Raw genomic sequence first — 25,787 nt, forward strand, 5'->3', positions numbered from 1 at the left:
ATCTCCTGCGAGCTTCAACAGGCAGCTCCTCTCCTGGGGTAGCACTGATGAAAAGTACATTTTGCACAGAAAATGTCTCTTTGCAAGTACTAATTGCTGGTTCCAGTGCAGCATTGAACCTATTCACACAAGGTGTAATTAAGTTGTGACTCACTGCCACAGGATGCTGCAGAGGCCATAAAGAATAAAATAAGCCTGTGCCAGGACTAGGCAAATTCATGAGGGACGTGTCTAGCAAACAGGATGGTTGGGGTGCCACACCATTCAAGAAGTACTTCCTAAACTTCTCAATGCCTGAAGGCAAAGAGCTGTGGAAGGGAAAAGAGGATTTGGTCCTTGCTATTCCCAGGATCCCAAGGTAGATGAACAGGTAGTCTCCCACCTCCTCTGCATAACAAACAGGAAAATTGGTATGAGCTGTGGATCTGGTGGTTCTGAGTGTTAGCAGCACAGAGACACCTCTGACCACAGTTAACCATCTTGAGAAGAACACCCAGGACTCCAATGGGCTCAGCCCTGTGCTGCATTTGACCATTTGTCACCAAGCACTTTCTGATCCCTGTGTGGTGACTCATCTAGCTGCTATGGCACAGATCAGTTTTCACTCAGTGAAAAGCACCAGATCCTTTCACACATCACAGACTGAGGTATTTGTCAATAAAATTGCTCATTTAAGACTTATTTATCACCCTTTCTGGAAGCCAAATCTGGAGATGTCTACTTTGGCTCATGCTGTTCACAAAAGCTCTGGCTGGAAGATTTTGTCCCGTAATCTGCCATTCAAAAACATCCTTGTCTCAGCTGTGATGTTCACTGAAGCCTCCTTGCAATGCAGAAGGCTTTATGAGAAGGAGTCAGGTTACAACTGCCTCGGTGATCAGCCTGCCTGGGGAAGTTGTTTATCCATCCTGTAAAACAGGCAAACAAATCTCTTCTGCAATTTTTCAAGAATAATGCTTGTAAAGTGTAAATAATGCTACAAAAGTAGAAATAAAAGTATTAATAATCCAAATATGCTGTATGATCCTGGAATGTGAGTTTAGGCTCCAACAGCATGTTGTTGAAATATTAAAGTTTCTCAGGGCCCCGCTTCATCTCCTGGCCTAGCAAAAGAAAATAAGGGTCTACACCAACATCTCCTTTCTCTCCTGTAATCAAACACAGCTCAAACATCCACAGACGACTCCTGAGCTTTCCTGAGGGACTTCTAATATAAGCTTACTCAAACAAATCCTTCTCTGAAGACTCATTTCAGCTGTGCTTCTCACCTTTCGGCACTCTGGCTTACCAAAGGACTATGGTTGCATTTGCCTGGGCCACAATGAAGCCAGCGAGAGCGTTCATGCCTGTTTGCTCATCTCAGCAAGATGGGGCCTGAAGCTTGGCATTGTCTCCTGCCAACACCACCATCACAGCCAACCAACGCCAACCAAAGCAACAGCTCTTGCCCCTCCACATGTTGTCTTCTCACACAACCACCAGGGGTTTAAATTCAGGGTGTTGTTGAGGCCTTGACAAGCAGTTGGGAAGGTAATGAACAGCTCAGCTCCCTGCCCTTCTGAAACTTACTGACTTGACATTGCTTTTATATTCCCAATGTCTGGAAGAGTGAAAAGGGAAACAGATTCTAATTTCAAGGCAAAATTCCTCAACCTTAATTATTATGTGAGACTGTATTTTTTCCAGAATCTCTCTCAGAAGCCTGACAAGCATACATTCCCAGTTTGAAAATATTGATTCTTCTTTTCCCCTCCAGTATTTATTTCCTATGTAAAATAGGAAAATCTGTAGAGATTTTCTTGTTTAACAGCTTAAGGTCTGGCAGAATACACAAGTATCACCTTGTCACAAAAAATAAGTTTTACTTAGTCATTGGCATTAACAATGTCCCCACAGGCCTGGGAATAATGTCTTGCTTCAGCTCATTACTGCAGTGTCAGCAGAAGGGGAAATCCCACCTCCAGACATGCGTGTGCTGTTGGGAGCCTGCAGTGGGCAGCAGTGTCATGGGTGGCTGCAAAAGTGTTCCTTGGAAAGTCAAAGAGGACACAGCATGGCTGGCAACAGGTGCTGCCCTCTAACTTTTTCTTATTTAAAAGAAATTGGATGCCTCATCTGTAACGTGGGGATAACCGTGCGGACAACTATTCTGTAAAATGTGAAATCTACAAGTAAAAAGAGCAGCCAGATAAGACCACTGTTGTTAGTTAGCTGTCTTCTAGGGAAACTTTATCTCTCAAGCATATTCTTATAATTAAGATAAATATGATGTTGGAACCAATCTGTGTTGTATATAATTATCAACTCCCCACACGCATATTTCCCCTCCACCCCTATTTTTCACCTATGTAAAACCATGTAGTCTTTTTTACCAAATAGGTTTGACCCTATTAGAGTTATCTGTAATAGAACAATTATTTGTTCATTAAAAATTCAGGGTTTAGGGAGCATTGGATTAATGAGGAGAGAAGGTAATGCAATACTATGGAAACTATACTGCAGGATTTAATATTGTATACTCGAGTGGCTGGAAAGTCCTGCTTTATAATTCCATGGTGTCAATGCTGTACTGAACAGTAAGTAATCCTAAAATCCAGTTAACTTGGGCTTAGTGTACTGCAGAAGCACAGGAAAGAGCAAGAATCTATCTGGGCACTTTGAGTTACCATCGTTAAGGGATAGGTTCAGGAAAAAATGATTTTTTTATTTTTTTTTCAGATCTCACTTTCCAAATGCTGGCACTCCCTAGGTCTATGCAGCAACTGTTGGGTCTTTGACTAATATTGTAAGTCAAATCATAGGTCACTACATGCCTATTCCAAAATAGTCCTCTCTCCCTGCCAAGTCCTAAGTCCCAGAAACACTTATCATGGATGAGAAAAACAGGAGATATGAAATCAGGTGCACAGGAAGGCATTGAAATGACAAAGCTTCTAAAATTACAAACACATGAAAAAACTTCAGTCCTGATTTTCTAAATTCCCAGTCTCTTGAACAGTCCTAGAAGACCCTCTGTAGCCACCAGCACCACATCTGGGAGGGGATCTCAAATGCTCTTCTGGTCCTTATTCACTAATTATCAGTGGGCCACAAAACCTCATTGTTTCAACAGGGTAGTCTTTGGAAACTAGAACTCAGTGGTGTAAAATTGAATTTTTAATGAGTTTATTTTTTCCTGCAGGATGGATGTCCTTTAATTATGGACAGCGGGATAGCTGACACTGCATGAAGTAGGATTCTCGAGGGGAAGAAAGCCTCTAAAATTCCCCAGAGAAAGTATTCTGAAATGCATCATACAGGACCTTAAACATTGCAGCTAGGTAGATAATTTCAGTACTCTCATTCCCTTGCCCCTCACTAACCCTCAGATGCATACTAAAAGAAAAGAAAAGTTCAACATAAAATTTCTTTCTTATGCTTTCCTTAGTTGTTTATAAGGAAAAATAAAAGACAGGGAACTTTGTTTCACTGGTTTCAGGGAGTTGAGGGCTAGCTCAAAATGTTAAAAATATAACCAATGTAGTCCCCCCCCACTCCTACTCTTTAAAAAAAAACAAAACAAGAAATGTTTTTTGAATAATCCCTTCCAGACAGCTAAAGCAATGAATAGATCTCATAATCAAAGTATTTATTAATTGGTAATGATGCATCCAGGTAGTATTTATCTACCTAGCAAAAATTAACATGGAGAACTTACCTAATAGACCACTGCAGCAGAAGTAATAGAGGTCTATTTTTGCTATTCAAATAAAAATTAACAAGAGAGGAAAATTTGTACCAAAAAACTTGCCAATCAAACAAGCAAAACCCAAACAGAAAAAAAGCTATTGTAAATAATAAACCATAACACCTGGAAATTTCAGGTGAGAAGTGGAGTCTGTATCCCTCTATGTATTATCATGTATCACATATAATGAGTCAATGCCTAGGGCAAGCTGTCTGATTGTTCCAGTCGTAGTGGCAGCCCTGATAACAAGTGCAAGACGATGTTTTAACCATGGATACAGTGGTGTGGCCTCAGCTCTAGACAGTGACATTAGACAAGCTGCGAGGGAAGTTGTTTTGTAACCTTAACTATGACAACTGAGAACCTACAACTACAGCAACACTTGGCTTGGATCTGCATCAGCCTTAGATTACACTGACTGTATGCAGCAAACATGGTTTTATTCATGCCTGGCTATTACAAATAGCAGTCCTTGCTTCTGTACCTTTTTTCCTTAGAGAAAGAAAATCAGAAACTATTTTTGCACCAGCATTGCCTGAAGGACCTATAGCAACATAATCTTATTTATTACCCGTCACTTCACTATGCAAACATTTCCTACTGTGTCAGGCCAACCATTTATTATATCGTTTCTCTCTGGGGGCTCAACATCATCCATCACTGGCAGTCACCTGCCCTGCTCCTGCTCTGGGCCTTTGTACTGCACAGTGATCCACCATTGCGGGGGCCAGGGGCCTGGGCTGCTGCTGTTTTCCATTTCGTCATTCTTCCATTAACACTTGACCTGCCTGGAGTAGCCAGCATGTTGCTAAGGACTGAGTGGGCATCTCCTTTATGAGCCTTTCCTATAACCTCTTATTAACATAGGAGAAGCCAACCTGCCTGCATGCTTCATGAACAACTCACCTCCTTCTTTTTTTAAGGAGAAATTTATGCAGGTTTCTTTCCCTGTGAAAAATTGTGGTGCCTCCCTGCTCTCTCCTGCATGCACACATATGGATGTCTTTAGCCTAGGGATACACAGATTTCCACCTAACCTTTCTTAATTGCTGCAGGGAAGAGATGAAGGAGTAAATAAGGATGCAGTTGCTGTCATAGTAGCAAGGGAGAAGTGGCTGAACTTGCCAGGAAAGTAACAGGGGAAAAACATAACTAGACAAAGACATCTAAATGTAATCATGATTAGTGAGAACATGTTAACGTTACCCTAGTTTTCTAGTGAAGCTTGTCAATAACAAGTCAGGCAAGAGCAGGACAGCAACAGACTCAGGTCCACGGGGGTATGTCCTGCTCAGAACTCCCCAAGGAATGGGTTATGTAGTTCCACTGATGTACCTCTGCAGCCTCCAGTAAGATTGTTCGTGCATCCTTTTTCTGTATTTCCAGTAATTTCCCTTTTCTCTTTTGATTTTTAGGAGGTGAGATTTTCTCAATAATACACAATTATAGCTGTAGACAAACCTGTCTGCATGTTGTCTTTGTTCTGGAGAGCATCTAGTAAAAAATGTCTCAGTCTTCTCTCCCCAGCTGCTCTGCCAAACATCCTTTCTCCCTTAATCTTTGTCTCTAGACCTCAGTGAGGAGGGAACAGGCCATCATCACATTTTCTGTGCCAGAAGAAGGAGGAAGTGATCCTTTATAAATTCACAGAAGTACAAGATTGCCGGTCTATGACCAAGGGATACCTTGCTTGCATGCTTGGCTATCATCAGCTTCACCAACAGTGCTGTAAGGACCCTAACAAGGTCAATTTTTTGAGTAGTTAGCACATGGTCTTTATATCATAGAAATTATATTCTCATATGTGTATACACTCCTAAGGCATAGGAAAAGGCAGATGTTTATAATAGTAAAAGGTACAAAGGATTGTTTTCCTCACTACCTAGATGTGTATGTTATTAGAGTATATTCTTCTACTTCCTTAACAGCAAATTAAAATAAATCTGACCAGGTAATGCATCTACATTACAAGAGAGGATTCCCACAATGCTTCTAAATTTAACTGGATTTTCTTGTAATATGGTGTAGTAAAATTACAAGCTTAATTTCCAAGAAATTAATAGCATGATGGGAGGGTAAGTTATGATAATGATATACTACATAATGTAATACAGGAGCCCATAAACCCACAATGTTAGTTTCCTATGAAAACGATGCATAATTTTAATTAAAAATATATAGAAAAAAAATTCTAGATACATTAATGGCTTGCTTGGTTATAAAAGGTTAATTGTAAAATTTACTTGGATATGCCCTCTAATTTCTCTCCAAGATCACAAATTTGTGTACAAAGTAGGATAAACAATTTTATTCTTCTCAGACTTTTGTTACTCTGAGTGTTTTATCATAACGTGTTACAAAACAAATAACATTTTTAGTAACGTGCTGTTCTGCACCCAGCACTGCTGGAGGTTCACATGTTCATTTATGCTTTCCTACCTGGACACAAGATCTTTTGCGAGGTGGCAGATCTGGCTCTCCAGCGATGCAGACTGCTGCACCTCTCCTGAGGGACTCGGAGCTACCGATTTTAGCGGCAGCAAAACCCACTTTCCTCTTGCACTTAAAAACTGGCATCAAATTTGCAAATGGCTTCTCTGTGAGCTGCTCATAGAGGCACTTTCAAAGTCACAAATAAATGCCTTTCAAAGGGAGATAGTCATGTATCTTCCCTGTGCCTTGGCACGTGTCCCTTCAGCACAACACCAGCCCTCGGTGCTGGCCCATCCCTGTGGGAGCTCCTGCTCAGGCATGGCTGAAGCTCTAGTGTGAGGTGCAGCAAATTCTGCTTCACGCATCAAGAGGAATAGAAACCAGTGTGGGTGGGTGTTGGGAAATAGAGAGGGAGCTGGAGAAAGGTTTTGCTGGAAGCTTGAGTCAAGGCACTGTGAGATTTGCGGGACTGTCATAGTTTACATAGTGTCCTCATTGCCAAACAACCACGTCAAACCCCCGGCGCAGTGCTGCCTGTGGAGAGGTCAGGAGCTGCAGGACAGCAGTAGTGTTACAGTAGCAGTGTCCTCAGCCAGCGGCACTGGCCCAGGAAGGATTTCACAATCCACTAAGGCGTTGTGCTTCCCACAGCAAGGAACCTCCTCTGAGGCACAACCCCACATGCAGCACTAAGAAATGACATTTTCTGTCTTTCATGCTAAAACAATGTCCAGATTTTAATGGCTTCAATTAAAAAACCTCTCCTGGAAGGAACTTAAACCTAGGCTATGCATAGAGACACCTAACACTTATGAAGTTGGACCTTTCTCATCAGTTCCCTATTGTACTCATTTGGCTCAGATAGTGTTTATTTTTTCCACAACTCCCAAAAAACTTGTTTCACAGCTACACATATATAGAAATAGAAATAGTGAGGACTGTGCTGACCCAAAACCTACCATAGTCAAGGGAGAGATTCCCACTGATTTCAGTCCCTTGCATAAATCTAACTCTCCAGAAACATTACTTCAGGCTGACCTACTGCCCTGGGTTGTGGACCAATTCAGAGAAGAAATCGCTGAATTTAGAGATGAGCCCCTCTTTTGTTTTTGCTTTTTTCCTTGATTTAGAAGCAGCAGCAGTATCTGTTTTCCAGCACACAGCAGACTGCCACACTGCAGCCAGAGCCTGCTCAAGTCCCTAAGCAAGCCTTCCTGGCTCCGTCCCTGAGCATGCCCGCAGTCACAGCACCAGCACACACGGGACACGCTGTGGCACACAGATCCCTTCCGACCTGCCTGAGAGCCCTGCCTGTCTTCACACAGTCGATGGAGAGGGGTCACTTCAAGGGAACAGGATGCTAGAAGTGATCCTGTAAAACCTTGCAAGTCTTCCGGCTCCCCCTTCCTCTCTCCAACATTTAGGCTACGTAAACACCACCTAGATATTTTGTTGTTTTTACCAAAAGATGCTAATATGGTTTAAGAAAATAAAGGAAAAAAGGGGTGTTAAGAAGGAAAAAAAAAAAAAAAAAAAAAGAAAGAAATATTAAAAAAAAAGAGATGGGAGACCTTAAGATGCCATGCCATAGCAGACAGATCAGATAATTTTAGAACAGAGCAATAGCACTTCTTCCCCCCTGGCCCAGAAGTGCAGGCAGTGCTTTTGATTTCTTTTTCAATATCTGTCCCATGTTTATTATCAAAAACACATCATCACCATTTAATCACCACTGGAATTGAAAGTAACTTTTCACAGGAGCATTCTAAAATTAGAGAGTGCCAATTAAAATTAATGTAAACCCAAAGTACTGTGCTGTAAAGAAACTACGGCCAACACGATGAACAAATGCAACCCATATTTGCTCATTTCAGAGTGCTGACACTTGATTTTAGTACTTATTTGTTTGTGTTTCCCCCCTCTAAGAGCAATGCCACAAAACCACGGGGCCTGGGGCTCTGCAGGAACCTTCTCCTTACCCCACAGACACAGCTGTAAATCCCATCCAGGAATCTCCCGTCTTCCCACTCCGGAGGAATCACGGCTCGCTTCTCCCTCAGCAGCCTCCCTGGGCGCTTGTGGCCCTGCTCCACGTCCCACAGACAGCTGGGGCCAGCCTGGGGTGCCGGGGCATCGTGGAGACGGGACATGGCCCTTCCTGATATAATGGGAAGGCTTGTGCCAGCACCGGCATCGGTCCGGGCAGGATTCCAGCACGGCGGCCGTGCCGCACCTGTTGCACCGACCGGGACAATCAGCTGTGTGGCTAATATTAGCCACCAGTGCTGCCAGCAGCAGCGGAGTGCAACGAGGACACAGCGTCATTCAGGCACAGAGCAACTTGCAGGGAAATAGTTGTTCAGCTTTGCTTTTAGTTAATAGGAAAACAAACCAAAAAGACCAGTGGATATCCCGATATACAGATAACCTACGCAGAAGCCCCAGAGCTGTTCACGGTCCTTTCCCATTCATTACATTAGCCCGCTTTTGTCTCCAGCAGTGGCTTAGGTCCCTTTAGAACTGCTGTCTGTAATTAGGAAAAGGTACATTCGTATTTATTGTTTGTGCTACCTTGGCACTGACAACCTCGGGTCCTCAACAGCCAGAGGAGAAACACCAGGTTGAGCCTCAGCTGTGCCAGGGGTGACAGTCACACGATCGCCCTGCTTAGTGGCATGCTTTGATTTGAGGCTACTGGGAAAGCACCATGACAGTGCTGTTGCACGCAGCAAGAAGATAAAATAAACTACGCTGTGACGCATAAAAATCAAAACCAAAATAAAAAAATTCCTGCCCAGCATAACCTGCAATGATAACATAGCATGTTAATGTCCTGCTTAAAATAAAACACCCACAGAATGGGGCCATTTTTTTTTTTTTTCTTTAGAGGAATATTTTGCAATGCTCGATTCCCTCTTCTCCCTGGATATTGCAGGTGTCTCCAGGCACCAGGGCACATGATGAAGGCATGCACTGCAGAAGTGGTAAGCACCAGAGGGCAGCTTAAATGCAAAAGTGAGCTCCAACTACAAATTCTCTGACTGAGCTGTTTACAGCAGACCTCCCACATTCCTAGCTATAAGCTTCTCTAGTGCATCCATTTTGTTGCCATAAAATGACTATGTTTGATGAAAGGGATGGAAAGCAAGAGCTGCAAGACCCTGCTTTCTGCAAGACCTCTCTGGAGGGAACGTGATCTGATGGTGACAGTGTGTGTGGAGAAATATAGGTGGGGAAGCTCTCAGACTGGGTTGTGAAAGGTGTAAAGTCCTTCTGCTGGTTGTATCCTGGCTAGATTGTTATTTTAAACCATATCAGGGACCAGATGGTGCCTTTAAAAAAAAGGGAAAAAAAAGTGATTATAAGCTAAAATTTAAAAATACTCCAGAAGCATTTGTGAAACTGTAGGAGAATTAAAGGGACAAACACCAAAAGTATACCTAGTGTGACCTTGGCTTCCACAGAAGAGAGTGGCTGCAGTCTGAGAGAGATAAAATGAAACTGGATGTTTCCACTTCTGCAAAATGTGGGAGGCTCCCTAGACAGCTCAATTAGAGAGAAAATGTGACACAGCTGAATCCCTACATTTCTCCTGCATCCTCTGAGTAACCTCTTTGATCCCTGGAGAGAAGAAACTTGATTAATTTCCACAGCCAAGTCTGTCTTTTGATAGTAATGTATAAACCTGGCCAAGATCTGGGCAGGTTCCTCCATCACTGCTAGCTGTATTGTTCCCTGCTTAGCTGACCAAATCAAGATTGGCTCGCCAGACTGAAATAGCCAAATAATGTCTATTCATTCCCTGATTAATCATTCAAGCAGTTCAGTTTAAACATATTTCAATTTAAGCAGAAAATCTATCTTTAAATCTTAAATAGAAAAAAAAAATACATCTTTCAAATATCATTATTGCTAGATTTGGAAAATTTTCTTGGCATTTTACAGCCCTTCAGAGAAAAGATGTCAGGTGATGAAAGCTACATAAACCAGCCTGCTAGAGAAAGGAACATTTCTCTTAAGGAATGTGGATTCAGATCCACTCTTCCAGTCCTTACAATGCATGCCAAACTGGAACATGGGAAGTCTGCTTTGTCTTTATCTGACACAAGCTGTTAAGTGACTATGTGCAGCCACCTATATAAACAAATTACTTAAATTGGTCTTTGCTTTGTTCAGTTTCTGTCAAAGGCATTAAGCTTACTATGGAAGAAAATTACAGCTTTCCTTAAAAGAGGAAAGCACCAGACATCAGTTTAGTGAGGGAACTTTGTGGCTGAGGCATGTGTAGTATATCCATTTCAGGAAATGTGTGTCCTCAGCTAGAATTCTCATCACAAATAATTCAAGCTAAATGAAAACCAAATCTAGATGCAAAGCTTGAGTGCAGGTAGGAGACGAGACTATCTCACCTCCGAGGGCATTGGAATGAACTGTCTCCTTCAAGCCTCTATTGCATACAGGACAAGGTGCCAGCACATACCACTAGAAGGTAAGCATATCAGAACAAAAATTTGACATGCAAAGCCATATTCTGCAAGAGAGTTATAGTAAAAGAGAGACTCGGGAAACTACTTATTTCTTCCTCAGCCCCAGCTCCTAACCCTCTGCCTTTCAGTCTAGCAGCAAGCCAATCATTCCTGCAGGCCCTGATGGCCACCACCCTTTGAGCTGTAATTCAAGAACCTGAGCACAGCTGGTGTCATCACTCAATACTGCACAAGCCCTTACAACACAAAACAAGCTGCTCAGGTGCTGGCAGGAGGCTAGTGTTGGGGCTGGGTATGCCTGCATGCAATTCCCACAAGAGATTTTATCCTCCTATCGAGTTTTCTCATGTTTATGTTGATTTTGTTTTTTATGGTATCATAGAACTTGTAATGAGTGTATGGTTTCCCATGATGTTTTTGACCTAGCTTGCTATGCATTATCAGAAAAATCAAAATTACAATAACGAGAATAAAAGATTTTTTTAGTCCAGCCCCTCCAACCCTTGTGTTGTTAAATGCACTCCCAGCAGTATGAGAGGACAAGAATAGATACAGTCAGATCCACAAGAGCTGGATGCTCAAAAGAAACACTCGGCTTCTGCCTTGTTGTGTAGATGCCTCTAGTTTTCAATACAACTGTTCCAAATATCTGCTATTGAATTTACTCATTTGTACTTTGTCACAGCAAAACTGAAGAGCTGAATCTGTAGGTTATATTGAAGATTAGGCCAACCAAAGCCATAGCTTTATATTTTTATTTTTTTTTTTTCAAAACACCTGGTGGTTAGAGCTGTTACAGGGTATATGAAAGAAATAAATTATGTCCCTTTCCCCATCTACAAGAAACTACGCACCCAGCTAAAGCTACAAAGCACTCTGGGGGAGACGTTTGCAATTTAAAACTGTTGCTATTTTAGTGGAATAGGTAGAATAAATTCTTATAACGTAAAAACAATATGCAAGTTTCCAGCTACTCTGTATATACAAGGGAATATTCACATATTTCTGCAACAGGACTTTAACTTGGCAGAATGCCTTGATCACTAGACTAGTGGCTTAATTTTGAACTCTGTCAACCACCCTTTAATTACCCAAACAAAAATTTGGATGTTTTGATGCACATAGATCTGGATCTACTCTTATCTTTGGTTTTTAATAATAATTAAATTTTCATTCTGTTTCGGTTTTTTAAGTATATCAGTTCATCTGAAAAATAGCAATACACATCCAGTGTGCAGAATAGTCTGTGTGATGTGCAGGGCTGTGTTGTGGGAGATAAGGCTGAGCAGCAGCTACTCCGCACTGCTCCTGAAGTGAGATTTCCAGAACATCCTAGCCCCATTCCTACAGAATTCTGTAATTAGGCAGTCTCTACCACACTGGGGAAGGACGGATTGATCATCTGGTTGCTCCAAGATTAACTCCAGGCCAAGCCTTATGTGACAGATTGGCTTAATGTTTTCTAAAATATCTTCTGAGGAGTTTGTTGCACAGAGAAGCAGCCCCTCACCATATTAGAGTGTAGTGCTGCATTGGGGGTAGGACTGTGAGCGCACAAAAACAGAGATCTGCCAGCATCCTCCTACTCCCTTCATTAGGACTCAACATCTACAGCAGCAGAGGTCAAGGCAGGAACCTAATACACACAGTTATATGAATTACCTGTCACTGAGATATCTTAAAGAAATTCTGATTCCATGAATTGAAGCAACTGACAGAGTCATGGAAGGAAGTCAAGCATATCCAAAACTACACTGTATATTTACCTGCAGATGAAAGCACTTCTCCCAAACAGCACAGACGTAAAAAGCTCCAATACTTTTTGCTTGCAAGCACAAATAGAAAAGGCATCTCTGAGTCATGCAAAAATACAGTGAAAAAAATAATTTAACTCAGAAAATGAGTTTAGGAAAGTGTGAGGCATCTCATCAAAGAAAATCTGTGTCATGATATGCAGACTATATTCAGCTCCTAGACCAGGAACGTAATACACTTTCAATTTTTATATGCTTCTTGACAGGCCATCAATAGCACATCAGTGGCAGCAGCACTATTGGCAAAAACAACCCCTGATTTAGCCCTGTATTGGGTACTGCTTTGCAGCAGCTTGTGTAACTCCCTTGGTAGGTGTATCACCTTTTAAAAATCCCTGGGTCTAACAAAAATCTTTCCTGGGCACAAGCTTGTGCTGACCACAATAAAGTCTCTAAAATTTCCTAGCCAGTCATAGAATCCAAATTAAAAGAATTGCTGATACATAAAGACAGGGAAATGAATATACAGAGGCAAAGAATAGATATCAGAACTGACATAAAATTTGGGGCACACAAGACAGGAAAGGGAATGGGAATTGAGGAAGAAATGCTGGATTATGAGCTAATTTGTCAACTGTGCTGCAGCATGAGAAAGAAAATGATCCTGTGACCTCACATCTTTGCTTTTCCAGACCAACACAGCTTCACCAATTGCATCTCAGCCACCAGGGACTTGTGCAACTTCTGCTGTTTGACAAGAACCTAGCTGTGCCGATGAGCTGACAAATCCAAAATGCCTCCCGCCCCCAGCCCCTGCTGTGTGCCAAATTGCTATGTGTGCACTTGTGCACCACTTAGAATCCATCTTCAGTGGTTGCCAAGAATGACCCCCTCCCAGTCTCTCCAGCAGAAAGAAGCAGCGAGAGGGAAGTGGGGGGAGCTGGAGAGGCAGAAAGAGAGGGAGTATGCTGTGCACTTAGAAAGCCAACTTTTATTTTTAGAGATATGAAGTAGTGCTCGAACACAGCTTGTTTTTCCCCCAAACAGAAAAGATTAAAAATCATTTAAAAAAAAAATAAATCAGATGGCAGCTTGGCATTAAGGAGATATCCAAAAATGCCCCTGGATGATGCAAGAGCCTAGCTGAAGCAAGAAGCAGAATTAAAAATTCCTCATAATCAGAGATCAGGACACAGAAACCCCCTTGCAGGTGCCTGAGTGGATGTTCCTGTGCACACGCACACACCCCGCCTGCATCCAGCCTGCCTGCTCTGCACCAGCCCATTCACAAAGCAGCTCACCCAGCAAAACAGCAGGCTGGCTGCTGTGGCAGAGGTTTTGGGAAAGACCACTTGGTTTAACTACCTATGGGTACTGTGATGCTATCCCAGATTATCATTTGGACCTGGATTTAGTGAGTGCTGCAGCCTTACCAGAAGGAGGAAGAAGTGTGTTGAACTGCACCATCTGAAGAGGAAGCAGAGATGAGCAGAGGGAGCAGAGAGAACAAGCTCAGTGCAAGATGCTGGCCTCAACACTTGACCAATACAAGCTGCTAGCAAAGCCAGATTGTCAAAGGATGGGACACTAATGATTAGAGATTAACTAGAAAAGGTACATCTGAAACATGCCTGGTAGGAAACAAGATTGTGTCATCATTGTCTGAGTGCACTTAACTGTCTTTTTTTTTTTTTTGCATTTACTTACAGGTATTCTTGACACAAGGGAACATGTAAAAAAAGGCTATTCTATCTTAGATAAAAAAATACCTCAAGCCAAGCCTAGTTCAATCCTAGTTAATTCTCCATCTCTTGGAAAAACACATTTGAGTGGTTTCAAAGATGATTTGGGGGAATGTTGAGACTTTTCTGTCTCACCCTAAAAGAACATGGTCTGGAAAACAACACTAAAAAAAGGAATACATATATCTCCAATTGCTCTTCAGACGTCCACATACTGCAATAGCCTCCAGTTTTGGTAACACAGAATGAGTTTCTGTAAATCATGAGCGGCAAGGTGACACTGAAGTCTAGCAAAGTAGCAAAAAAGAAGGTTCCACTGCAGAGGTGGTGCCTCTGCTCATCATGGATCATTTGGCAGAACATACAGGTGAAATGGCATCTATCTCCAGTTTGGGGGTCTAGCTCTGAAAGACTACTTTAATTTCCAACACCCACCTTGAATTGCTGGCTGTCACAAATGAAGCAGGGCATCAGGAGCATATTAAAGGTGGTTGACTAGATTAGTTGTAATGGCTAGTACAGCAATTCCTGTCTTTATAAGAAAGATGTGTTTTCTTGAAATATCCCAATTTTCTTTTTTTTTTTTTGTTTTTAATTCTCAGTTCTAAGAAGAAGAAAATGAAGATCTGCAATGAAATGAATAAGTCCATGTTTGGATGGCAAGTTAGACTATTATAGACTTTTTCATTGACAGGAGCCTTAAAAAGACCCTGGGTCCATGTTTGGAGAAATCCTTCAGAATTTTAACCTCTCATTTGTGAAATGACACTGCCCACAAGTTTATCACTGTCAGAAGCCATTAGCAAGTACAAATATGCTCCAGATGAAAAGCCTTTATATTTTCTCCTAAAATATGCCGATGGTTTTATATTCATAGTGTTCACATTTGCGTGTTGATTAGCAACACATTTCCAGCTGTACTGAAAATGTCTTCACAATACAGGGAGGAGAGCAACTTCAAGGCAGCATTTACCAGCCAGGAAAGCCATAATTATATTTCACTCACTCAAGCTCCCCCTTCCACCCCCAAATTATGTGAGGCTCATCCTATTCTGTTGCCAATTCCATCCTTAGCATCACTTACCAAGGCTAACTCATATTCTACCACCAAGTTCCCCTCTTAGAAAGCTTTTTCAAGCAAAAACCAGAGCATAGAAAGATTAGTACTAACTCCAATCCCTGTTTCTGATATATCACAATCATCTCCCACTCATTAGCATGACTTCCTCCAGTTTTGGATAAAATAAGACATTCTTATCTCTCTGAAAAAAACTCGTTTCCCCGATTCATGGTGTTTATTCTGTCATATGTTTATTTTTAGACTGATTTGTTATAGTGGATAAAAAGTCATTGCCCTATCCCTATCTATATCTGTCACTAATCATCTTAACTAGCAAGACTAACACCTAACTGGACAAACACATATTATTCTCCTGATTAGTGTCCAGCCTGGAATACATCACTGCTGTCACTCTGGTATTCATATCTCATGGCCAGTGATTCCTTACATGGAATCAGACCATCTATTTAAATAGTCCTGCATTCTCCTGGAAGCTGACAGCATAAATATAATAAAGTTTATTGTCATCCTCCTGCTGAAGCTGGTTTTCTCAGTGACTATTTCTATGAAAATCCCGTCTGCAGATTTAACCACTGAAACCACAAGAAAAAGGAGAAACATGAAGAGTAGTTTAATGACCATGTTCTCTCAGATGTTATAAGTTTCTAAATCTTCTGAGCTGTCTCAACAGCACTACATAATTTTTTTGAGATTGGCAATGCACAAAAGAATATTCCAAAATATTTGTTAAATTATGTAGATGCCAATTTTTTTATTTTTATTGCGACTCTCAAAAGTGCAGTTCTAAAGATTTTCAGAAGAGTGAAAAGGGAAGAGAGGATGACCAGTGCCAGAGTACTTTCAATCACAGCACTTTTGGTCTCTATCACCATAGTTCCAAAAATCAGACACAAGTGTTGCATTGTCTGCTCACAACAGTAGAAACCTATCTGACAAGTCAGCCTGATTTGTTAAAACAAAATCATGGACCATACTGTGTCATTGCTTTTTATGAAACACCCCCCCCCCACCCCCCCCTTTCCCCCCATCTAAATTTCAGTGGCAATGGGAGGGGAGTTCAGATCTAAAACTGATAGCAGGATACAGCCTGTGGGGTTCTCCATAACGTCTGAAGGTTATACAGAATGGGAAACATTCAGACAAATTGATGAGGAGACTGGCAACACAGATAAGGTTTTGTTTCCTAGTGCATGACTAGACATTTTAGAAAGTACTATGGATTAAAGAAAAAAAAAAAAAGAAAACCAAACACAAAAACCAAAAGGCAATCTCCACCCACCTTCTCCCCCAAAGTCTCCTTCCTCTATGAACTGGGACACTGATATAGTTGATGTGTCAGGGAAAGGGACCCTTTAAGGCCAACAGGAGGCCTGACCCACTTTTAGTCTTCTTGCACTTGAGACATGAATGAGATATGCCCATTATAGTCTGGACAGGAGTAGATGTTGCTCTGCCTCTTTCAAGATTTCTGTGAGCTGAACTGAAGCACACCCTTGCATGTTTTAATGAATAAAGATAAAAACTTAGGGCTGACGTGAAGAACTGGAATAGTCTTTTTTGCATGCATGTGACAGCCTGGAGAAGTGTGTGGTTAGTGCCCCTCACAATCCCCTCACAGCCCCAGTGGAGCCAACAGCTCTAGGTATGATATAAGCACATTTCTGCAACTCAGACCTGCTCCTTGTACGCTGCATGACAGCAGAGCCATGTTTAAGAAAGTAACTGCAGTGCAAACCCAGTTCCACTTGTTATGGTGCCGCTAGAAATACAGCAAAGCCCCAGCCAGAGGGGAGTGGAATAGAGTGAGGCAGCCTGAAATGCCATGATGAAAAAAACCCCGAGAGGTGGCCAGGCTCTCCGAGGATGCTGCCCCTGCCAGCTGCCTCGACTGCCTGGCTGACACTGTGCCTTGCGTTTCTGGCTGAGCATTTAGGAAAGCAAGAGGACCATATCTCATTACAATTCCTGACAGCAACTGTTTAGCAGAACCACCATGAAGACCTGGGATGGATGACACAGTGACGTTTTAGGAGCAAATAGCAAACTCTATATTAGAGGAACACCTAATGTATAAGGGAAACAGAGGAGTAATATATCCTGGGACCACTGGCGAGCAAAACCAGCTCTCAGATTTTAAATTGGACACTGTGAGAGATAATCACTCTTCCCTATATTAGACTTTACTTCCCTTGGTCTTTAAATGTCAGTAAAGCACTACAGTTGTAGTTTCTGAGCATTATCAATGTATTGATATATATTTGTATTCTTTAATACTTTTTAAACGCTACAATATCAATTTATTTGACATCTTCTCATGGCAAAACCACAAATGGATGAACTTTTAGTTCAAAATGGATGATAATGGGGGAAGAGAACAGAATGCAAAACATGAGACAATTGTGTAGCCTGAAAATTTATAACACTACCTGCCTTCTGCTTCCTGGTTATTTATATCGGGGTGGGGAGATAAAGAAAAGAAAGATAGTTGCTGGGAGGACAGCTTAATTTAAAACACTGTCACTTGCACCAGCTAAAGTCAGGAGTCAGGTTCCCAATATATGTAACAGGTGCACTGCCTCTGAACAGATCCACTAATAACAAAATCAATTTGAAATAAAGTCTCCCTAAAACAAAGATGAATGAATAGCGAAAAAACAAAACCCAAATCAGAATGCTTTTTAAGTGTAGGCTGTGACATTTCAGCTGTTTTCTACCGGCCATCAAGACAGGAATTAAAAGCACACCCAGTTCCCAGGCTATGGCAGAGCAGGGGTTTTGTATCAGAGGTCTCTGAAGTGTCCTTACACAGTAAACATGTCTTCTAACTCACCACGTCAAAAGCCCGTGCCCAGCATTATGGCTTCATACTCCATACTTGGACTCAGATCTAGACTTCAGCCTGCTGGGTCTGCCTCAAAAACAATCCACCAACACAAGCAGGAGCAGCTGGAGGCAGCAGGATACTTCTAGGATCACCCAGCATAGCCAGTCACAGATCATCTCTCCTTCAGATTTACAGCACACCAAGCCAGAATGCCTCCAATGACAGAAAGCAATTACACCTTCAGCCCAGGGGTTAGAGAGAATAAAGGCATATCATCATTTGGATTAAATTATGTGAAATACAGATCTCCCAGGCTGTCTTTTTTATCTTTTTCTGTCCTTTCCTCTCCGCACCCACTCGATGATTCTTGCACAAGATAGGTAGGTGTCGTATTGCCCTTGGCTACAATAGTTTGCAAAGTGTTTTAATGCTTTAAGTATGAATGTTTAAGTATCGTCCACCCACAAATGCACAGAAGCAGATCAAAACTGACATTTATTATGAATCTAACATGGGTAAATATAATAATTTTCATTTCAGATAAAAATGCAGTACCTTCCCTGGCTATGTGCTGTCTTCATGAATAAGAATTCACAAAATCTGCTTACATTAACATAAAAGAAAAAAAGAGGATGCAGAAAAAATGCGTAAAACATCTTCTGAAAGCAGGCAGATTTTGCTCATTTCTTAGTTGGCATTAATACCAGTCAGGTTCACTGGGCTGAAGTGAGCAGAATTGCACAAATATAAAAAGCAAAGCAGTCCCCTCACTTTTAACTAGTCCCACAGCCATCTGTCTATTGGAAAGAAAAAGGAATGGGCACTAAGTCACAGTCCACTGTTATAAAGGTAATAAAAGTGCTGCAAGCTCAAAACGAGAATTCATAAATCCACCACGCACGTGCATTTGGAGCTTTCAGTTTCACATCAAATCTCAACAAAAATGGAGAATACCAGAGCATCAGTATGATTTTCAGTGAGAACAGAAAACTTCTAAAAACCCCAAAGTGTTCCTACCAAGCACATTGTCACGACAATGAGCAGCAATAATACAGCAAGCATCCACTGCCATCAAAAGTGTTCTCAAAATAAAGCATAGCAACAGATTAATTTGCAGGTCAAAGATCGTCATTAGATTGGGTAATGTTACAGCGTGACTCTGTCCTGATGACAGCTAGAACAGAAAATTATGTGGATGATACCCACATGAACAGCATCAATAGCTGAAGAAAAAAATTATTTCTACAACTGGGGACAGCCAGCAAAGCAGCTGACCAAAAATCATTTTGATAGGACACGAAAACTTTCAATATTCTTGGACTGTTGGGTTTTTTTACATTTCTTTTTCCTGACTTTTGCTGAAGTAATCACCACACTAAACAAGCATAATTGAAATAATTTCACTTTTGTCTTCTGTTTTTGGACTTTGTTTCCATTGCCTATTTAAACTCTTGCTTCCTCTCCTTTCTCTCAAATTTAATTAGAACTGTTTTTGCAGAGGAATCTTTTTCTACCTGTGACTGGAGTTACTAACACCCTGTTGGCAGTAACTCACCCAAAAAAGCACAGCCCTTTTCAGAGGGCTCTGGTGCTGATTCATTTTGCTTTCAGCTACCACCCCTGCCTTACTATGCACATGCAGCCAAAGGAGGCTGCAGTCAGGCTGTATATGCTACAGGACGCTGAAACTCTTCTTTCTATACTGACTATGAAATGAAATAAGCAGAGCTGCCTCTCTTTGCTTAATTCTAGCCATCTTTTACTTCTGCCATGCTCTCCTCTCTATCTCTGCTCTACTCCTCCCTATTTTTTGGAATAATGTTCTTTCTCACTAAATGTCTCCTCCACCGCTCTGCTCAACAGTACCACTCAATGCATTTGCAGGATCTCACTTCAATTTTACAACAGTACGCTTGACAGGATAATCCCAAATTATGTTGCTAGCTGGTAGTCCAAACACCTTGTAAATGTGGCAAATCCATCCACCATCAAATCAGGGACCTAGGACCCTAAATGCCCTTGTTAACATTTAAGCAAGAAAGCCACTACAAACATAGTGGAATAGCATGTCAGAAGGGAGCCCAAGGGGTTAAAAGAAGAAAATCTCAACTATTTAAGTACATCCTCCTATAAACTGCTTGAATACCTTCCTTTTTTTTTTTTTTTTTGACACTTGTCTTTTAAAAATATATTTCTGTTTTGACATCCTGGTTCTGAACATATTTCACTCCTGCCAACCTACTGTTTGTGTTTTGAATAACTTGGAACAGATGAAGTGCTGGTCCAGAGACAAGAAATCCTCCGAACATCTGTCAACCACTTCAGCACCGAGAGCTGAAAGCACGCTCTGCCAGTAGCTCTGCCCGTCCTGCTGCACTCAGAGGCTGTGGGAGTTGTTAGGATGCCTTCACAGCCAGGCAGGCAGCGGAGGATGAAGGAAACAGCATGACTTGAAGCTGCAGTGGTATAGCGGTGGTCTGACGCTCCCTGGGATGTGTGGAATGAGGTAGGGGGAATGTTATGAATAAGAAAAAAAATCCTACAGTGGCACTGAAAAGCAGGAGTAGTGCCTCCTTTGTCACAGGCAGAGAAAGGAGAAAAGAAGGAAAATTCATTCTCTCACAGAAAGCACACCTGTGATTTAGCTGTGATTTTAATGAGACGAAAAGCTTTATGCTGGCAAACTGCGCAGATCCTTTACCATGTCCCTTCAAGGGCCTTAATCCCTTCTAACCAACCCCTAAGCCCTCATGGAAAAAAAAATACAGGCTTGGCAAAAATAGCAACTAAAGAGCTAATGAGGAAAGAAAGAATCTAGTGTTGAAAAATGGAAAGGACCTATCTGGATGATGGTGGAGAGAGCACCTGGCATGTCCCATGCTCATCTTCAGGGAGCCGGTGGACCCTGACCAGCTGTGCCTGGAAGAGGGAGTGAGAGGGAAGTGAGAGCAGGGCTCATGGTGCCTGGTGTGTCTCTCTCAGGCTGCCTCCTCCTGGTGCTGTGGATGGCCAGTGTGGGCAGGACCAGGAGGAGCTGGAGAGGGAGGTTCTGAGACTTGATGAGCCCACGGGCAGGCTCTTTCACAAGAACAAGCTCCAAAGCTGCGAAACTGCAGGCAGGGACTAATGTTTATGGATCTGAACAGGGCGCCACAACCAAGTACAATACTCATTCAAAAGGTTTTTGTACCCATTTGTAACCCAAGATCCTCCACAGTTTTGGAGGTTTTGCAGGGCTGACAGGGCAGATGTGCAACTCAGGTGCACTCTCATTCTAAGATGTGCAAAATCACTGGTGACATCTGGAGCCCCTGATTTCCAAAATGTCAAGCAATGCTCAGTGTCAATCTTTAGCTGGATACCTTGAAACTTTTGTCATGCTCTTCTTTGAAATCAGCCATGAGCAGCTGCAATCTCTTTAGCATCTAAAACCCATGGATATCAGCTTAAGAATCACAACTAAGCTCAGTTTTTGTGGTTGACTCAATGGGTCCCACCTCTGATCACCACCTTTCCTCATGCCCTTTTCTGATGCCAAAACTTCTCAGTGACATCAACAGGGGTCACCCCCATCCTCACAGTCTTACACTCTCACACACACACAGAGTATTCAAAATAATCTGTATTAATGTGATATTCCTGGATATATCATTAACCCTCCCTCATGCACTCCCAAATTGACAAATTACATCTAAAGACCAGGATATATACAGACATTTGGTGAAGGCATCATTTTCTGGGGATGAGGTAAAGACAATGTCATCTGACTCAGTGCCTGTGTTGGAGGGTTGGCACAGCAGACAGGAATCCTGACCTGAACTCATCAAATGGCATTTCTTACCAAAAATGTGTGGACAGCAGTGCTCTTCCAACAAAATGGAATTTGCTTTCTTTTTCCATGCATTGACATCAACTCTCCATGAGAAGAAAAGCCTCCAGAAGGTTTTCTGGCTTCACAGGAGATGCTAAGAGACTTAAGCAAATTGTTTCCTGTGAATGACAGGTACAGTCCATATCATCACAAAGCTGTGATAAAAGAACCTTGAAACCCATTTAGAGTTACAGGCTTGGAAAAATAGAGTAAGCAGGCTAGAGAATGTTCTCCTGGAAGGCAAAGTGATTCCCAAGTACTTTAGCTGCATTAGTTTGCTTGTTTGTTCACAGGAACAGCTAAGGTGTTTCACTGAGTGAAACACATTTTGTCCCTGAAAATAGTGGCACTATTTGATCCTTGTTGCTTAAGAAGTGAGACAGCAGAGAGCAGCAGGAGACATAGATAAAATCATGACACTCAATATTTAAATTCATCATAAATCTGAAATTAATGAGTAATGCTCCAACCACATTAGACTTGGAAAAGAGACAGACTTTGACTTTTATCATCTCTAACTAACACTGTTTTATCTGCATCTTAGTTACCATAGAAACTTCCCAAAATCTTTGCAGAAATTAACCAATTAAATGGTATTTCTGTGTGCAAAAGAGTTCAATTAGGAAAATTAAAAAAATATATTAAAAACACTTGAAAGTCAAGTAGCACAGCTTCATACCTTCACAAAGCAAAAACCCAAACTTTGGTAAGAGTAAATAGAACATTCTAGTAGTGAAGTTAAACTAAGGGAAACACAAACAACTAAAACCTGAAAAGAGATCCTTGGATTTAATGCCTATTTAAAAAGGCAACAATAGAAGGCTATTTTGCTTGGTTTCTTAAATTAAGTAAACATCTCAATCTTGGTGAAATAAAGCCAAATTAAAATGTAGCTATCCCCTAGTTAAAATAATTTAACAATTAACAATGAAGGAAAAAACTGGGCTGGGGTGTCAGCATAACTCTAAACCAGATGCCTTTTGGGAAGAAGTGATAATCCAGTGTAAATCATCACAGAACCATAGAATTATGAAGGTTGGAAAAGACTTCAAGATCATTGAGTCCAACTAATAACTCAGCACTAAACCATATCCCCAGCTGCTGCATTCACATATCTTTTGAACACTTCCAGGGATTGCTACTCCACTACTTCCCTGCACAGCTTGTTCCAATACCTGACCACTCTTTCAATGAGGAAAATTTTTCCAATATATAATCTAAACCTTCCCTGAAACAGTTTGAGGCAATTTCCTCTCATCCTGTCACTTGTTACCTGGGGAAGGAGATCAACCCCCACCTCACTACAACCTCCTCCAGGAAGCTGTAGAGATCAATAAGGTGCCCCTTCCACTTCCTTTTCTCCAGGATAAACAACCCCAGCTCACTGAGCTGCTTATAACCTATAGGGTGCTATAGACCCTAGATCATGATAAAGCAGGAATTGAATCTATTGCTACCCTTGATTCTATCATACTCGCCATCAGTCCTTAAATAGAACATCTTCTTTGTGGCTCAGTTTCCCCAGCTGTGCAGTAGGAAAGATGGAGCTTTGATTCAGGCTTATGAACACATATTTTAATGTTAAGCTCAGCACTTCCTACACCCAAATAGTAGTCTTTCTGGGCTCTGAAAGATCACTGTGAGCTTCCATTCAGTTTTCATGCACCCCCTGCTCTGATAGACAGCGTGCAAGTTCCTCCAGCTCATATATCGTGAACAGAGATTATTATTATTATTTTTCAAGTAGTTTTTTTTCTCACTGAAAGAGCCTGTGACTTTTCCTTCTAAGTACCAGCACTTTGGTCCTCTTCTGCTTTGGAGATTTAGCTTTCCATATGTGGTATGAATTCAAAGCTGTGGTCTAGAGGAGCAAACTGCACTTAAGACAGTGGTTTGACTGCTGTAGCTTGTTGAGGAATAAAAATGCAGATCAGCCATGTGGCTTATCATGACTTGCAGTGCTCTCTGGTATTTAAAGACAAAACAGGGGAGCTGTTGAAAGTGTTGGCTGAGTAATGGCTGAGTAATTCCCATCATCCTTGCAGATGTCATCGGGCATGTGACACTAGACAGATCTGTAGACCAGAGTCTTAAACTTAGTCGTCTGTTTTTTAAGGCGTAAGGGATGACTTAAAATATTCCTAAATTCAAGGCCTCTCATAGGCATAGATCTCAATTTTGATGACAAGGTAAGTGGTGGACAAATGCTCTAATGCTCTACCACCAGAGTATCATCTCTCTTTACCCTGGGAATGACACTGAACTGGTGGTGATCTCCCTGGGTGGAGCTGGTTGGGTCCCTGCAACAGAACGACAGGTTCAGCATGTAATATTTAAGTCGACAAAAACCACCGATTTAAGCACGAGAAGCCTGGATCTTTGTTGCAAGAGACTGCCCAGCAGTCACCAACACTGCAGAAACTTATTTTTCAACCTTTTGTATCTTTCTTGTCCCCCCTGATGTTGCACAGCAACTCACATGTGCAGGAATATTTATTACCTAAGTCCTTTTATTGTCCCTGCTTTTTCTTGCCCACTTACTACTTTGCTTTCATCAGCTGAAGTGTTTGAGACCTCTCAGAGGCTCACTGCACCTGTCAGCTCTTGAACCTGTCATTGTTTTGACATATTCTAAGAGAGACTTTATGTGGGCATCTGGATAAATATAATGCTTTCCACACCTCTGGGAAAATGGGAGTCTTCCCTGGGCCATCTGTGGGAAATGAAGGGTGCATGGGTTTTCAAGCAGAAGAGAAATGTACGTGTAAAGAACAGTACTCCAGGAAGTGAGAAGGCTAGAAACTATTCTTCCAGTGGCACTAGAAGTACATACATTTATGCATACAATCAGCTTGCAGGGACATTAAATCATTCACTACCTTATTTTTTATGTGAAACTTCAGTGTTACATATTATGCTCTATATTCCTGAAAGTAGCTTATGATAGGGCAAGAATTACTTTAGGCAAACACTCAGCAGGAAAAGCAGAAAACATACTATTGTTTCAGATCTTGATTATGCAGATTGGCTTCTCTACTAAGGAAATTAACTCTATGCCACAGCTGTGGGGACTAAAATTACAGAACAATCGATATTTTGAAAACTTTGAAAATCTGCCAAAGGAGAAAATTACACGATTGAACAACAGCTTTTATAGAATCAAAGTTAAATATTTCACTAATGAATTTGTTCAGTGTTTTGTTAAAAAATTTAGTCATTGACTTTATTGTGATATACCCAACAATTTGTCCAACCACATATATTTTAGGAATTCCTGTTAAAAACAAATCAGAAAAAATCATTCTTCATTTTCTAGACCTAATACACAAAGCAGCCTCTTACTGCATAATTTAAAATGTTCTTTTAACTTTTTTTCTTGATCATTTTGAGTTCTATAATACATTTGGTCTGGAAAAAAAACCAAGAAAACAAAACAAACACAAGACCAGACACAAGGAGGAAATGAAGGAACCTTAGCAAAAAGTAGATCAAAAAGTGTAAAAACCTACTTTGAATATTTTTGAAGGATTTGGTATCCTTACAGATTCCATCTGCTACAAAAATGATTGTTACTAATAGCCCCAGGATTGTTCCTCGGTATGGTAAGAAATTCCTATGCTTCAAATCCCTGAAAAGGATGGCAGCAAGATGGGATGACTGATGGGGAGCAGTTAGAGAAGAGCAGCCAGATAAAAAGCAGTCTGTAAGACCATCTCCAGACACCCTGGGGACTGAGCAATCACCAAGAACCCAGAAGCTACAGAGACACAACTCGATAAAGACTTTCGTTAAACTGGCTTCCAGATATCAAATCTGCTGATATGGGTATGATTCACACCCATTATACTTGAATTATTCTGAGCCCCTC

General features: G+C 41.4%; 1 protein-coding gene across 27 annotated transcripts in view; it reads right to left on the reverse strand.

Annotated features, from left to right (window-relative positions):
- Positions 1 to 25,787, reverse strand: part of ARPP21 (cAMP regulated phosphoprotein 21) — a 290,359-nt gene that overhangs the window by 188,217 nt on the left and 76,355 nt on the right. For 17 of the 27 annotated variants that reach the window (XM_058830267.1, XM_058830256.1, XM_058830273.1 and 14 more), the window contains exon 1: positions 8,140 to 8,315. The exons of 1 other annotated variant lie outside the window; for it this stretch is intronic. The gene's annotated coding sequence lies outside the window, so the exon portion shown is untranslated. Of the gene's footprint in view, positions 1 to 6,166; positions 6,486 to 8,139; positions 8,317 to 25,787 lie in introns of those variants that run through there. 9 more of the 27 variants (XM_058830285.1, XM_058830282.1, XM_058830281.1 and 6 more) reach the window with 3 other exon arrangements.

Source organism: Poecile atricapillus, chromosome 2 (assembly GCF_030490865.1).
Source record: "Poecile atricapillus isolate bPoeAtr1 chromosome 2, bPoeAtr1.hap1, whole genome shotgun sequence".
NCBI lineage: Eukaryota > Metazoa > Chordata > Aves > Passeriformes > Paridae > Poecile > Poecile atricapillus.